The sequence below is a fragment of the Agelaius tricolor genome, unplaced genomic scaffold, assembly GCF_023055355.1.
Source record: "Agelaius tricolor isolate 1412-34295 unplaced genomic scaffold, bAgeTri1.0.p SCAF_35, whole genome shotgun sequence".
NCBI classification, from domain to species: Eukaryota; Metazoa; Chordata; class Aves; order Passeriformes; family Icteridae; genus Agelaius; species Agelaius tricolor.
Window position 1 is genome coordinate 4,122,322 of NW_027269295.1, and position 14,517 is coordinate 4,136,838.

General features: G+C 53.9%; 1 long non-coding RNA gene and 1 other non-coding gene across 2 annotated transcripts; both read right to left on the bottom strand.

Moving 5' to 3' along the window:
• Positions 1 to 9,267: 9,267 nt before the first annotated feature.
• Positions 9,268 to 10,827, bottom strand: LOC139602705 (uncharacterized). The gene is made up of 2 exons (XR_011683402.1): positions 10,513 to 10,827; positions 9,268 to 9,692 (listed from the first exon to the last, which is right to left on the bottom strand). It is a non-coding gene; the product is annotated as an uncharacterized lncRNA (long non-coding RNA).
• Positions 10,308 to 10,463, bottom strand: LOC139602798 (small Cajal body-specific RNA 16). Its single transcript, XR_011683435.1, has one exon. It is a non-coding gene; the product is annotated as a small Cajal body-specific RNA 16 (non-coding RNA).
• Positions 10,828 to 14,517: the final 3,690 nt, after the last annotated feature.

A 14,517-nucleotide genomic window follows, 5' to 3' on the forward strand; every position in this document is an offset into this window, starting at 1 on the left:
GGGTTCACTGGGCTGTTGAGAATGCCCAACTTTTCTACTTGCCTTTGCAAACAGCTCTTGTGACTGTGTGCCTGGGAGCTGCCTGGTACCTGCCTTCCAGGGAACAGCCTGTTTCCAGTTGTCTCTTTAAATGACTTAAAGCACTGCCAGGATCTGATCACTCATTTCTTAGAAAAATAGGAGTCTCAGCCAAAGGCTCACAGACATGATGAGTAAATTTCCTATAAAAATAAAAACAAAGGCTGTTTACCATTCCTCCTTCTAATGAATCTGACAGTACAAATACTCTCAGCTGCTTCAACAGGCACTGAATCAAGCTGCTGGGTCACTCACCAGGTAGAGACTTTGTCCCTATTTGCCTCTAACATGTTGATAATTATTATTTTTTTTTAATGCAAGTAATAAGAAACACTTACTATTAAAAGTATTGCACAAATCCATCTTCTTTTAAAGGACACGCTGACTCCACTAGAGCTGGGTCTGCTCCCTGTGGGCAAACACAGCACCTTTCAGTGGAGCTCTGTCAGGACAAGTTGCCTTTGTGAGTGCTGCTCCTCCAGCACCACAGTGCCTGTGTCTGTACAGCTTATTCCTGTGCCTGGAGGAAAACGAGGCATTATGAGGCACTTGCACACCAAAATAACTACCAGTATTGCTATTTTAGGGTTTATTTTTTAACTTGCAGTCTGTGGATCAGGCCTGTGCTGGCTGCCTTCGTCCATGTGAGTCTCAGAACTTGAGAAACACAAGTTTTGTGACGCTGTTTGCAGACCCCAGAAACGCTGCTTATCGTCTCTGATCAGCATCAGGCTTTGCATGAATTCCGGTCCTGTATCCAAGGCAATCTCATTATTTGCTGTACACGCTCGATCTGCTGGCTAATTTCTTTCTCCTTCTCACGGGGGAGGAACCTTTCTGTGCTCCACAGGCATGCCTGTGTTTAGGAGATTAAAGAAAGCAGGCAAGACACATGAAGAATGTCACCCCATGGCGGCGGCAGCAGCCTGAATGGGAGCACAATTCCGAGGCAGATGTTCCTTGCAATTGAATTGTCTGTGTCAGTGACTGAGAGCTCAGCACTCTGGAGGGGTGTGAGGCAGAGGGCACGGCTGAGCAGAGGGCTGGCTGCAGCTGAGGAGCTGGCACAGAGCAGGCAGCAGCTCTGCTCATTCTGACATTCTGCAGCATTCATCAGTCTCGGCCTCGAGCACCGCTGGCTGCCTGTCCTGGAATCAATTTGGCTGATGTAGCGCGGATGGAAAGCCACGTTTGCAATCTCTTTGCCAGGCAAGGCTGAAAGGATTGATAGCATCCTCTGTCCCTGGTTTAGAGAACTCACAGCAGAGCTCCACTGAAGGGACACCCTCTGGGAGTGTGGCTCCATCCCCCGAGAGAAGGTGTTTAACACCTCCTGGCTCTGGTGATTGTCAGAGGGAGCCTGAGGAGACAGGGAAGAGATGGCATTGTCACAGCTGTGGCCCTGCAACCCGGTGCAAGTGGGAGGTGTCAGAGTTTTTTCTGAGGGCAGGTTTCAGTATCAGTCTCCAAATAACTTGGTTTGACAAAGGGGATGGTCTCCAGCACAGGATTCCTGTTTGCAGTCATGGTTACAAGCTGGTGGCTACAGACTAATGTGTGACCACTAAGTATTTAAGTTGTCTAATGAACAGCTGTTTGATTTGCTTCTGGTCACTATCAGGCTGAGTCTGAATTAAACAAGAGCCCAGTGATGGAAAGGACTGAAATGCTCCCAGACAGAGACTGGAAACGAGCCCAGTGCTTTCCTTGTGCCCCATCCCCAACACCCCCCCATGCACCTGGGCCCTTGTGGGCCTTTGCTGCACCACTTCTGTGGGGAGCAAGAAAAGAGAGTGTTATGAAGCACCCAGGAGGAGGCAAGAGGCAGGTGAATATGGCAGTGGTGGGAGATGAGGCAGAACCAGCCCAGCAGAAGCTCCAGAGAAGCAGAGGACAAATCTGCCCAGCAGTTCACCCGGAGACGACATCCAGCTTGGAAAGAAGATGAAGATGCACATTAGACAGGATGATGTGAAAGGGGGACCACCACCTATCCACCAGAGCCCCAGCTAAATTAATTTTGTGTCACAGTCAGCCAGAAAGGACTTTCTGAGGGAGGCTGAACACCCTTTTACCAGCAACCTCTCAGTGAGATGCCCTGGGTGAGCAGCTGTGTGCTTCCCCTCCCCACCACTGCCCTGGCACTTTCAGGAACACAGAGAGAGCTGGAGCTGATTGCAATAAACCCATTAGCACATGGATGTGAGCCACAACACAGCACTGTGCTAACTAACCCAGAAGGATGTTTGCAATGTAGGCAAGTTAATTACCAAAAATAACCCCCAACCCACCCTGGCTGCTGCGCTTTGCCATGGGAACAATATTGTGCATGTGATCACATTCAGCAGGACACAAGCAGCCTGAGGGTCTTTTTACATTTGGCTTGAAAAGACTAAAAATAGACCCCAAACCACATTCCTTTTTTGCATTGCCATCTCCTCTGCCTCTTCCTATTCCCTGGCACTTTTACATGCAAAGCAGGATTTGGGATCCGAGGCCCCATAATTGGACTCCAGCCTGGCAGCTGCAAGTGGAACAGCTGGAGGTGTTATTTTTATGGGTTATTAATTGACTCCATGAAAGCCCAGCAAACAGAGAGCCAGGGAGCTGCAGCCCACAGCCACATGACAAGGTCTTAGTGACAGGAAAAGATAAAATAAAAGAGGGAACACAGAATCCTAAAGCCGATTAGTTATAGCAATTTCTCCAAAGCTAAATATAGGGAAAAAATCCTCTCCCATCTTCAGCTCCGTTGGCGGAGATGAGAAAGCACAAGGAAGGAGATAGACAGAAATTTCATTTTTTACATGAACCCTCATGGGTTGCAGAGAGAAACTGCTGCTTTGGTGACACTCCCAACTCTTAAATCCATCTGTCCCTGGCAGCTGCCCCCTGAGCAGCCCCTTGCTCAGCACTCAAAAGTGCAGCTGCCCTGTTGGAACCCAGGACATTGCTCTGGCTGCCCTGGATGGCTCGAGCCCTTGGCTGGGGGCTCAGAGACCTCGGCACAAAGCCAAGGACACCTGTGCTTTTGATTTTAACCCATGGAGAAAATTACCAACTTTATGTGCAGATTTACACGCCATGAGAGTTTAAGTAGAATGATACTTAGTTTGTCACAAGGTAGAAAAGTAGAATTTTGGGGTTTTTAGAATCGGGGTTCAAGAGGCAAGATGGAGGGATTTCAGTCTGCTTTGTCCTTCTTCTTTCTTCTTCTTAGCCTCCATCTTCTGGGTGATGGTGGCACTTTTGGATTGGTTTAGAGTAGAAACCAACTGTCTAGCATAGGTGATAGGTATTGGAAAATTATTGTAAATAGTGTACACATAGTTTTTAGTATAAAAAGATAACACCACCCTGAGGGCAGTCAGTGTGCCATGGACCAACCTGCTGGACAAATCTCAGCAGCTCAGAAAAAGAATGTCATAGACAACAGAAAATAAACAACCTTGAAAACCACAGTTGAGGAATCCTGACTCCGTCTTCGATTGCAGGGCTGGGAAAAAGAGACTTTTCAACACCTCGGGGTCATCTCAACCACAGAGACTCTGAGACTGCCCTTGCTCCAGCCTCGCTGTGCTGAGCAGGGGAATGACACAGGGAAGCTCCTGCTGCCATCCCAGCACCCAGTCATGGCCAGGCTGGCACAGTCCTGGTGCCTCTCTGCCAGGCATGGGGTGAGCCTGCAGAGCCCCCCCTCCAAGGGGCTGAACCACCCACCCTGCCCCAAACCAAAGCAGGACAGAGCCAGGAGACTTCTTGCCTCCAAGTCTCCTTCCTCCCTGCCTTTCCTGTAGCTGGGGACAGCTGAAGCCACCTGGGGCCACAAGAGAAACCCCTCATCAAGAGCTGCAACAAGGAAAGGCTCTGGGTGCTGACAGCACGAGGGGATGGGATTGGGTCATCACCTCTGCAAAACCTATTGTACATCTGAGACCCCAGGGAAATAAATAACAGGCAGCTCCAGCAGAGGTGTTGAGAAGCTGGGAAACTGGCAGAGCTTTTCAGATTTACAGGAAATTAATTTAGCCCTAGTCTGGATGCTGACAGCCAGCAAGGCCCTCTCCCCAGGACAGCCCATATTGCTGGCCCAAGCTGTGGGGTCTTTGTCACACCTCAGGTGTAACTTCTGAAAATAAATCACTGCTGTACAGCAGAGGTGAAGCAGCACCTCTCCCAGAGCAGAGTGCCAGGATCCTGGCACTCAGCATCCCCTGTGCTGGCAGCCAAAGGGGAAGGGAAGACAGTGGAAAGGCTGCTGCTGCTTGGGGGCCAAAACTCAGCCCAAGAAAGCCCCTTCCTCATCAGGAGGCAGGACAGTCCCATGTTCCACAGCTCCAAGACAGCAATTTCTTCCCACTTCCATCACCCACACAGCAAGAGAAGCACCAAATCCCCCTCCAGACGTGTCTTCACAATGTTCAGTCACAGGCAGTAGTTAGAAGAGGGGGATATTTCTCTCCAACCTCCATCCTTGACACCAGACACCCCTCTGGGTGAGTTTGGGGTATTTCCAGTCCCTCCCATATTCCCAGCTGCACAGGAAGGAGAATGAGGGAAACCCATGTTTTGTAACCTCACCCTCTGGAGACCATTTCTGTGATAACCAATCCCTTTAGACATCCCTTCAACATGAGCGTGCCCTCCTGGCCCAAACCCACCCCTGGGCTTGCTGCCAGGGCTGTTTGCCACTCCAGCCTGGCAGTGCTGGGACTGTCCTTGGGCAGGAAGGCTCCTCTTCAAAAGCCAGCTCTGCCTCGTGCTGTGAACTGGGAAGAGCTGTCAGAGCTCCTGCCAGGGGCCAGCACTTCATTCCTGTAGGATGGGGTTGGGGTTAGGCCTTTATTTGCAGCACAACCCCCCCAAAACACAGCAAGGCCATGGAGCTTCCAAAACTTGGGTTTCATACTGTGATGGAGCCCTTCCCCAGGCTGGGGGTTCCCCAGGAGCAGAAGTGCCAGGGGCAGGGGGACAGCCCCAGAACAGGGCTCCCATGGGGCAGGCAGGGCCACAGGGACCTTCCCCTCACCCAGTGCTTCAGGCAATTGCTCTGTGTCTGACAACACAGGAGCTGAACACAGTTTCTCTCCACTGCAGGAGAGAAACCAAACATGTCACAGAGAGCTGTGGTCCTGTGTGGTGCTGCACAGAGCCCCTTTCCACCCCCTTTAACCCCTGCAGGTGGGCTGCAAGCACAGCAAGGGAGCTCAGCATCACCTGTGTGACCCTGTCAGGCCTGGGGCAGTGCATGTTGCTCCTGCATCCACAGGTGTGGCAGTCCCAGCTCTCCCCAGGCTATTTTCCCTGGTGAGGCTCAGTCTGTGCCATCTGTGCTACCATCACACCTCTCCACAGATCCAAAGCCGTGGTTGCACAGGGACAGACAGCACTTGGGGACAGCAGGAGGAGAGGAGGCTTTTTCCAGGCAGTGTCACAACCACAGGTGACAGTGCTGGAGAGCAGAGAGCTGCTGGCAGCTGCCAGGGTTGTGAAAGTCTTTGGCCCTCATGGCGTGGGATGGGGATTTGGGAGCAAAGCACATCAAGTGAGCTGAAGACAGTGACATTTTCCTTCCCAGCTGCTCCATCCGTGCCCACGCAGCCAGTGGGATGACTCTGTGCAACTAATGATGCAATGTGATTAGTAAACAAATCATGCATTTGCACCAGGAAACAAACAAAAAAAAAAAAAACACAAAAAAAACCAACCCCCCCCCAAAAAAAACCAAACCCAAAAAAAGAGAGGAAGAGGAGAGAAAAGAAAGAAAACAAGTCACATTCTGGGCTGGCAGCAGGCAGCAGTCAGCTCTTTAAAAATCTGCTGAGGAAGGCACTTGCACAGCACATGGTTTGGGCAGATCAATGAAGCTGCAAAGCAGCCTGGCAGGCACACAAATCCACTTTCTAATGAAATTTACAGCAACTGGAATTTAGGTCACTACTCGGAAGCATTCAGTTTATTCCAGGCAGCTTTTAAAATATTTAAGAAATAGCTGTCAAATTAAGCCTGCTCACCTCTGACTGCAAGGTCCAACTTGGAGATTTCTTAGCTATGGCTTAAAAATATTTTTTTTTTAAGCTTTCTTTGCTTGCCCCCTCACTTTATTACCACAGCACAGTGATTGGCATCAACTCCAGCCATGCAGTCCTGGCTCTGGTGGGAGCTGGGAGTTCTGAGGATGCTCAGGCTGTGCCCAGCCCAGCCTCATCCTTCCCGAGGGTCAGGGCAGTGAGACACCAGACGTGTCCTTCCTGCAGCTTGTGTCCAAAGGACTTCAGCTGCTGCTGAGGGAAGAGCAGTGCTACAGCCAGACCTAAAAACAGCTCTTGAGGGAGCAGCTAAAAGCAGCCTCTTAGCAGAGGTGAGCTTTCACCAAGTGGGCTGGGCTGCACTGTGGTTGCCAGTGCTATTCCCAGATGTCACACTCCAAGAGAGCTGCCAGAGCATCTTCAGTGGGGGGTGGAGGGAGAGGAAAGGTGGCAAACAGGCCACAGTTCTCTGGCTGTTTACCCAGCAGAAGTGGCCACAGCCTTCAATCTCCACACTCACAATTCCTGCAGAGATCAGAGCAGTCCACTTCCAACAGGGCAAGGTTCAAACCCTTACCTCACACAGACAGTGGGAACTGATTGCTGCCCCAGCTTCAGGTCCAGCCAGGCACAGAGCTCAAAGTTCTTCCAGCCTCAGCACAAACCAGGAGCAGAGCAGGGAGAGCAGGAGGCAGCCCTGGAGTGGGGCTGGGCTCAGTGCAAGGGGAGACACCCCAGGCACAGCCAGGCCCTCTCTGGGCTGTGCTCTGGAGGATAAAGAGGTTTCCTCATAGCTCACCAACCTGCCCCACCTTGGCAGCTGCCCTCAGCTTGTTCCCCCCAGCCTGGGCATCTCCCCTGCCCACAGGGAGGGATGCTCCCCTTCCACAGGGTCTGACCAGACCCCAGCACAGCCCCAGTGCTTGGGATTTGGCCTGGCTGCAGTTGAGGTTTAACACAGGTGCCTGTGCAAACACCTCTGCCTCCTTCCTCCTTACTCACATAAATACCCATGTCATGCTCAGCTGATGGAGGATTTGGTTGGCTGGGTTATGATCCTGGCTGCTGCTCCACAGCTGGCTCTGCACCAGGATCTGGCACTGGGGGGACACGGTCTCTGACCTCCCTCCCATCAGTGCTCCTGGCCATGGATGAGCACACCAGAGCACACTCAGACACCATCCCTGTGCTCATCCTGCCCCTTCTTCCACCTCATTGTCTCTCCTGACAGAGTTCCATGCCCATCCCCACAGCTCTCCTGCCCCTTTTGCTCCATTCCTTGTCCATAGGGATGTTATTGAGTCTGGAAGTGATCCTTGGATATAACCCAGCTCTCTGGGACCCCTCCTCCCTCTAGGGCATTTACCCATAGGATTGCTCCAAGAAGGTCCCTGGAGAGGCCACTTAGCTCTTCCCATGCCCAGGCTCTGACTGGACATCCCTGGCAGCACGTGGAGGCCTTGGGCCCTCTGGACACCACAGAGCTGCACACCCCACCTGCCTGTGGAGCTGCTCCCCTCCCACATGGATCCAGCTCCAAAATGTCACAGACCCACATGGTACCAGCAGCTGCAGAGGAGCCTTCTCAGGACTTCTGCTGCTCAGAGTGACCCCAAGATGTGTTAGAAAGTCTCTTTTTCCAGCCCAGCACTTGAAGAAGGAGTCAGAGCTCTTCAGTTCTTGGTCTCAAGGTTGTTTATTGTTTCTTATCTATAAAAAAATTTCTCCTGGTCTGTGAGGTCTGCTCAGCAAGACAGTCAGAGGCACTGTGCCTGCCCCCAGGGTGGTGTTATCTTTTTATACTAAAAACTACATGTACAATGTTTACAATTACTTTCCAATACCTATCACCTGTGTGAGCTTCTACTCTAAACCAATCTAAAAGTGCCAATATCACAGCAGAAGACGGAGGCCAAGAAGAAGGAGAAAGGTTGGACACACCCAGATTCCTCTATCTTGCCCCCTGAACCCCCATTCTAAAAACCCCAAAAATCTATTTCTCATCCCATGACAAACTGATTATTATTCTACTTATATGTTCATGGCTTGCAGATCTTCATCTAAGGCTGCTAACTTGCTCCATGGGTCATAATCCAAACCACAGGAATCCTGGGCTCTGTGCCAGGGTCTCTGAGCCCCTGGCAGGGGTCCTGGCACTCCAGGACAGCCAGAGGGATGTCCTGAATTCCGACATCGCCTGTGTCCCTCCACAGCCACAGCACCACCTGCTCACCCAGACACCCAGCTCCCCTCTGGGTGCTCCCTCAGGCACTCAGTGCTGCAGCAGGGCAATGCTGGGTCCAGCTCTGCTCAGGATTTTGTTCTTAGTGAGACACTTGGAGGCAGAATTTAGCAAGGAAGAAATCCTACACCTGGCCAAGGAGCCAACCTCGAGCTGAGCAGCACATCCTACAAGCACAGGGAGCACACACAGCCCAGCAAGCAGCACAGCCTGATGGAATTTCACAGCACACTGGTGTTGGGCTTGGCTTGGGAAGGTTGCAGAGCAAGTGGAAATTCCCTCCAGGAAGGGAAATCTAGGAGCCAGGCTCTTGTGCAAGTGAAACATTGGTCCCTGCTGTTTAGATACATTTTCCTCCCCAAGAAAAAGGAGAGGGAACTTGGAATGTGCAAGTTATCCCTCCAGGAAACCTCATCCAGGAGCTGGGCACGACCTGATCCAACCTACAGCAGAGCTGCCTCCCCTGCACACTCCAGCTGCTCCTGCTGGCTGCAGGCTGGCCAGGGACATCCCATGGCATGCCCCGGGCTGGCTGGCAGTTGTGTAATGCAGCCTGGGCTGCTGCCAGGGCACGGAGCAGGATCTCCCGAGGGAGGTAATCCTGCCACGGCCTCGCTGCCTGCACATCCGATAACAGAAAGGCTCCCGGTTCTCCCATTTCCGTGAAAACAAAGGATTCTGCGGAGCTCCACACCCTCTAGTGGAGGTGGGAGCTCGGCACACCGAGATAATCCCAAATCCCACAGCTCAATTCAGGATCCCATTGCCTGACAGCTCCCCAGGCAGGGCTGGGGCCCATCTGCAGGGTGTGACAGCCCCGGGGACAGTGCAGGTGTCACTGCTGCACAGCCACCTGCAGCAGGCAAACACCTGCCCACAGTGTTCAGGCACAAAAGGATTAAACAAGAGGAAAGAAAATCAGCTTTGAAAAATCAATTTTATTCACATTCACTATCCAAATAGGCACAACTGCTTTCTATAACCCACAGGAAAGCTGGAGGGGGACTTTTTACAAGAGCATGGAGTGCCAGGATAAGGGGGAATGGCTTCAACAGGCACAGGGAAAGGTTAGATGGGGTATTAGGGAATTAGGGAGGGTGGGGAGGCCCTGGCACAGGGCACCCAGATAAACTGTGGACATATTCAAAGCCAGGTTGGACTGGGCTTGGGGCAACCTGGGATAGTGGAAGGTGTCCCTGCCCATGGCTGGGGGTGGAAGGAGATGGTCTCTATACTCCCAAACCCTTCTATGATTCTGTGATACCCCAAAAAGACCACACAGGATTACCAAACTGCAAGAGCAGCTCTCACCATCCTGCAGAATCACCTCTTGGTCCAGCCACCTGGAAATAAAAAACCAAGATGTCCAGCCAGGAATGCTAAAGCCAGAGCCCCCATCCTACACACACCTACCTCCCCTGGATCAGTGTTAACTGAAGCATCATCCACCCCAGCTCTCCCCAAAATCCTTCCCAAAAGCATCCCTATCACTTCCAGAGCCACATCACCCATCCCACAGCAAGAAGGAACTGGAAAAGCACTTGTTATTTTGGCAGGGAATGTTTGCCAGGAGCCAGGATCACTGTGCTGCCAGGTTCCCAGCACAGGCCCTCCCCTCTCCCTTCCCACACCTGCCAGGGCACACAGCCCTGAGGTGTCCTCAGGTGAACCCCCCTGCAGGAGACAAACCAGACATGTAAACAAGAGAGCAAAGTACACAACTTCCAACAAAGCCTTACATTTGCTCAAGTGCAGAAACCAACTTATCACTGTTCCCTGCTACGTGGGGAACAAAGTTGCAACTCAAACAGCATCTAGTGATAAATCAAGTACCCAAGTTCTCATTTCCATACTTGACAGAGCACCAGTTTGATTTTGCAAAACATTTTCAAAAGAAGACTCAGTACACCTTAAAAACCCCCAATCTAACCCATTTTCCCTTGGATTAGGGGTGCAGCTGTTGTATGCAGTATCATACATGACCATCAAAATGCTTCATGAATGTTCACACCTGTTACTGCACAGGTGAGGCCCAGCACGGAGCCCACCTGGGAGCTGCTCTCGGGCACGGGTGAGGCTGGCTGGCACCACCCAGCAGCCCTTCCCCAGCCCACAGACCCTGTACCCCTGCCAGGGCTGCCACACGGGGCTCCCACCACTCACCTGCTGCTCCCTCACCTCAGCAATGGCAGCACCCAGTGCCACCCATGTCACCATGTGGGGCTGAGCCCTGCCAGGACACCCTGGGACACACAAAGTTCTGGGACACTCACAGCAAAAACAAACCCTGCTCTGGCTGTTGGCCCTGGGGAACCCTCCCCACCACACAGCTCACCCCTTACACCCCACGGGCCCCACTCTGCTCTCCCACCCTGCTGTGAGCCCAACACCTCCCTGGGGAGCAGCCACACCCCAGAGCTGTCCCTGCACAGCACCCCAGCCCTCCTACAGACATCCTACACAGTCCCAAAGCCCCCAGAGACCCCAAATCCTGCAGCCCCCAATGCCCCAGCCCTCACTGTAGCCCCCCACATGAACCCCAGGCCCTCACTACCCAACATCCCCCCTGCACCCCCAAAACTCCCCACAGCTGCCTCCCCCAGCCCACCACAGAACCCCACACCCCATCCCCCAGGCCCTCACTACCCCCTTTCACTGCATCCCAAGCCCCCCAAACCGTTTGCCCCTGCCTCCCACACCATCCTCCAGCTCCATGCAGCAGCCCCTGCAACCCCACACCCCTCCCCCCGTACCTCAATACCCACCATTCTGATCCCAAACCCGTCTGCACCCCCAAATCCAGCTGCACCCCGACCTCCATACCCTGCACTCCAGTACCTCGTTTCCCACCCACTCTGCACCCCTTCAAACCCCAAACCCCAAGTCCCCCAATGTCCCCCACTTCCCACACCGCCCCCAGCCCGTTTACCCGCAGCCGCCATTACCGCCCCTCCTGCACCCCACACTCTGCCCCCGACCCTCATTACCCCCAGTGCTCCAGACCCCCCCTACTTCATCTCCCCCAGCCCCCTCCCCGCACCCAACACCCCACACCCCGCTGACCCTCAGCTCCCATCCAGCCCCCCATGTCCCCGACCCTCCCTCCTGCACCCCCCCGTGCCCGCCATGGCCCCCGGCCTTCCCTCAGTACCCCCGTGCCCGCCATGGTCCCGACCCTCCCTCAGCACCCCGTGCCCGCCATGGCCCCGACCCTCCCTCAGCACCCCGTGCCCGCCATGGCCCCCGGCCTTCCCTCAGCACCCCGTGCCCGCCATGGTCCCGACTCTCCCTCCTACAACCCCCCGTGCCCGCCATGATCCCGACTCTCCCTCCTACAACCCCCCGTGCCCGCCATGGTCCCGACCCTCCCTCACGGCCCCCGTGCCCGCCATGGCCCCGACCCTCCCTCAGCACCCCGTGCCCGCCATGATCCGACTCTCCCTCCTACAACCCCCCGTGCCCGCCATGGTCCCGGCTCTCCCTCAGGGCCCCCGTGCCCGCCATGGCCCCCGTCCTTCCCTCAGCCCCACGCGGCCGGAAGCGCGGCCGGAAGGGCACCGAGAGCAGCCGCGGGCCAGAGCGTCGCGTGGGGCACGGCCCGCCAGGGACAGCGCCCTCGTGCGGCAGGAGCTGGAACTGCAGCGGCGGCCGGGACCCGCCGGGAGCGGAGCCGGGAACGGGAGGGGAACGGGAGGGGAACGGAGCCTGGGAATGGGAGGGGAACGGAGCCTGGGAACGGGAGGTGAACGGAACCCAGCTCTGTGGCCTCGGGGCCGGCAGAGAACGGGGACCCGTGCAGCTCGGAACGGCCAGACCGGGCAGGGTTTGGTTTTGGAGCTGCTGGTGAGAAGGGAGTCATGGAGATGCTCCAGGGCCTGGAACCACAGAGATGCTCCAGGGGCTGGAGACACGGAGATGCTCCAGGGACTGGAGTCAAGGAGATGCTCCAGGGGCTTTAGTTACAGAGGTGCTCCAGGGGCTGGAGTTATGGAGATGTTTCAAGGGCTGGAGTCAAGGAGATGCTCCAAGGGCTGGAGCCACGGAGATGCTCCAGGGGCTGGAGCCACGGAGATGCTCCAAGGGCTGGAGCCACGGAGATGCTCCAGGGGCTGGAGCCACGGAGATGCTCCAAGGGCTGGAGTCAAGGAGATGCTCCAGGCGCTGTAGTTACAGAGGTGCTCCAGGCGCTGTAGTTACAGAGGTGCTCCAAGGGCTGGAGACACGGAGATGCTCCAGGGGCTGGAGCCACGGAATGCTCCAGGGGCTGGAGTCAAGGAGATGCTCCAGGGGCTGGAGTTACGGAGGTGCTCCAAGGGCTGGAGCCACGGAGATGCTCCAGGGGCTGGAGTTACAGAGGTGCTCCAGGGGCTGGAGCCACGGAGATGCTCCAGGGGCTGGAGCTCCCCTCTGCTCTGGAGCCGGGCTTGCAGAGCTGGGGGTGCTCACCTGGAGAAGAGAAGGCTCCAGGAGAGGTCAGAGCCCCTTCCAGGGCCTGAAGGTCGCTTATGAAAAGATGGAGAGTGACTTTTTATACAGGCAGATAGTGATAGGACAGGACAGAATAATTTTACACTAAAAGACTGAGGAAGAAGTTCCTCCCTGGGAGAGTGCTGGCACAGGGTGTCCAGAGAAGCTGTGGCTGCCCCATCCCTGGAAGTGCCCAGGGCCAGGTTGTCCCACCTGGGACAGTGAAGGGTGTCCCTGCCCATGGCAGGATGGAATGAGATGAGCTTTTAGATCCTTTTCAACCCAAATCATTCCATGATTCCACTTTTATTATCTCCCCCCCACCAAGGCAAAATCTCTGCACAGAGAGTTCAGAGCCTGTTCTTGGCTGGAGCTGAAACCACAGGGCAGTTAATACACAGTAAATCACTATTTTGATTTAATATTCTGCTGATGGTTCTCAAGGCTGCCTGTTTATGTTGAATTGTGCTTCACTTTCAGCGACTCTGACAGCCCCACTCCTGGCTGAGAGAGGCTTTCAGCACAAATACAGGTATCTCTCAAGAAATTTAATCACAATTTTCCCTCCAAGACATTTTGGTATAAACGGCCTGGGAGCAGAAAACCACTCCAACACACAAGCAATAACGTGCTCCCTGATGGCTCATTAAAAATGAAGCAGTGTTTAGTTTTATTTCTGCAGTAACACATTTTAGCAGACCTCTTATAAAATATACATACAGGTCCAAGCTGTGCAAAACCTGGATGGGAGGAGCAGCTGGGAAAACCAAGTATGACACCACCAGCAAACAAAAACTCTTTGTTTTTTTTTTCCCATTAAAGGTTAGTGTGGCCTCTGGGTGCTGGCACATCCCCACAGGGACTGAGTGACACAGGGACAGGTTTGTGCCACCAGCCCAGCCCCACGCTGAGCAGGTAATCCCACACTCAGATTCCCCTGGAGTGGGTGCCTGCACTGCTCAGAGCCTGCTCTGAATACTGAGCTCTTCATTTCCTCGTGATTCTCCTTGTGCCCTTGTAAATACACAGCAGGAGTGTTCTACAAATACACAGGAACATCTTCCCAGTCCCTGTGAAAGCAGAGGGCACGATCCCTGCTTTGCACAAAGAATTGTGATGCAGGGGGATGAATGAAAACACAAATACCCACAGATCTGAGGAGCTGACTCTGCAAAAGCTGCTTTTGTGCTTCTCAGAGTACAAAGCCCTTCCCTGCTGCCCCTTGACCAGCCCAGGGATCTCCCCTCTCCCAACACAGCCCTGCTTTTCATTCATGGCTGGTTTAATGCTGAACTCACAATGCTCACTGTTCTTTTTTTCCTTACAGATTTGTAGAATCCTTGAGGTTGGAAAAGACCTCCAAGATCATCAAATCCAACTGTGACTGCAGTGAAATCCTTTAGGGGTGCCAGGTACCCAGAGCACAGGGGGAGAGTCCTGGTGATGCCTCAGGTTTTGGCTTTTCTATTTTTCAGATTCTGTGCTGGTTTAGTGTGTGGGTCTGGGTTCACATCAGGGGATGCTGAGCTCTGTGCACAGAGCAGGGAGACAAAACAATTCCTGCTCCAGCTGGGCACCAAGGACAAATGATCCAAATCTCAGCCCAAGAGCACAAACCCCGTGGGCTGGAGAGAGAAAAACAAGGATGGGACTGGATGGGCTAAAGCTGGAATGGGACAATGAACTGCAGGATGCAAATGG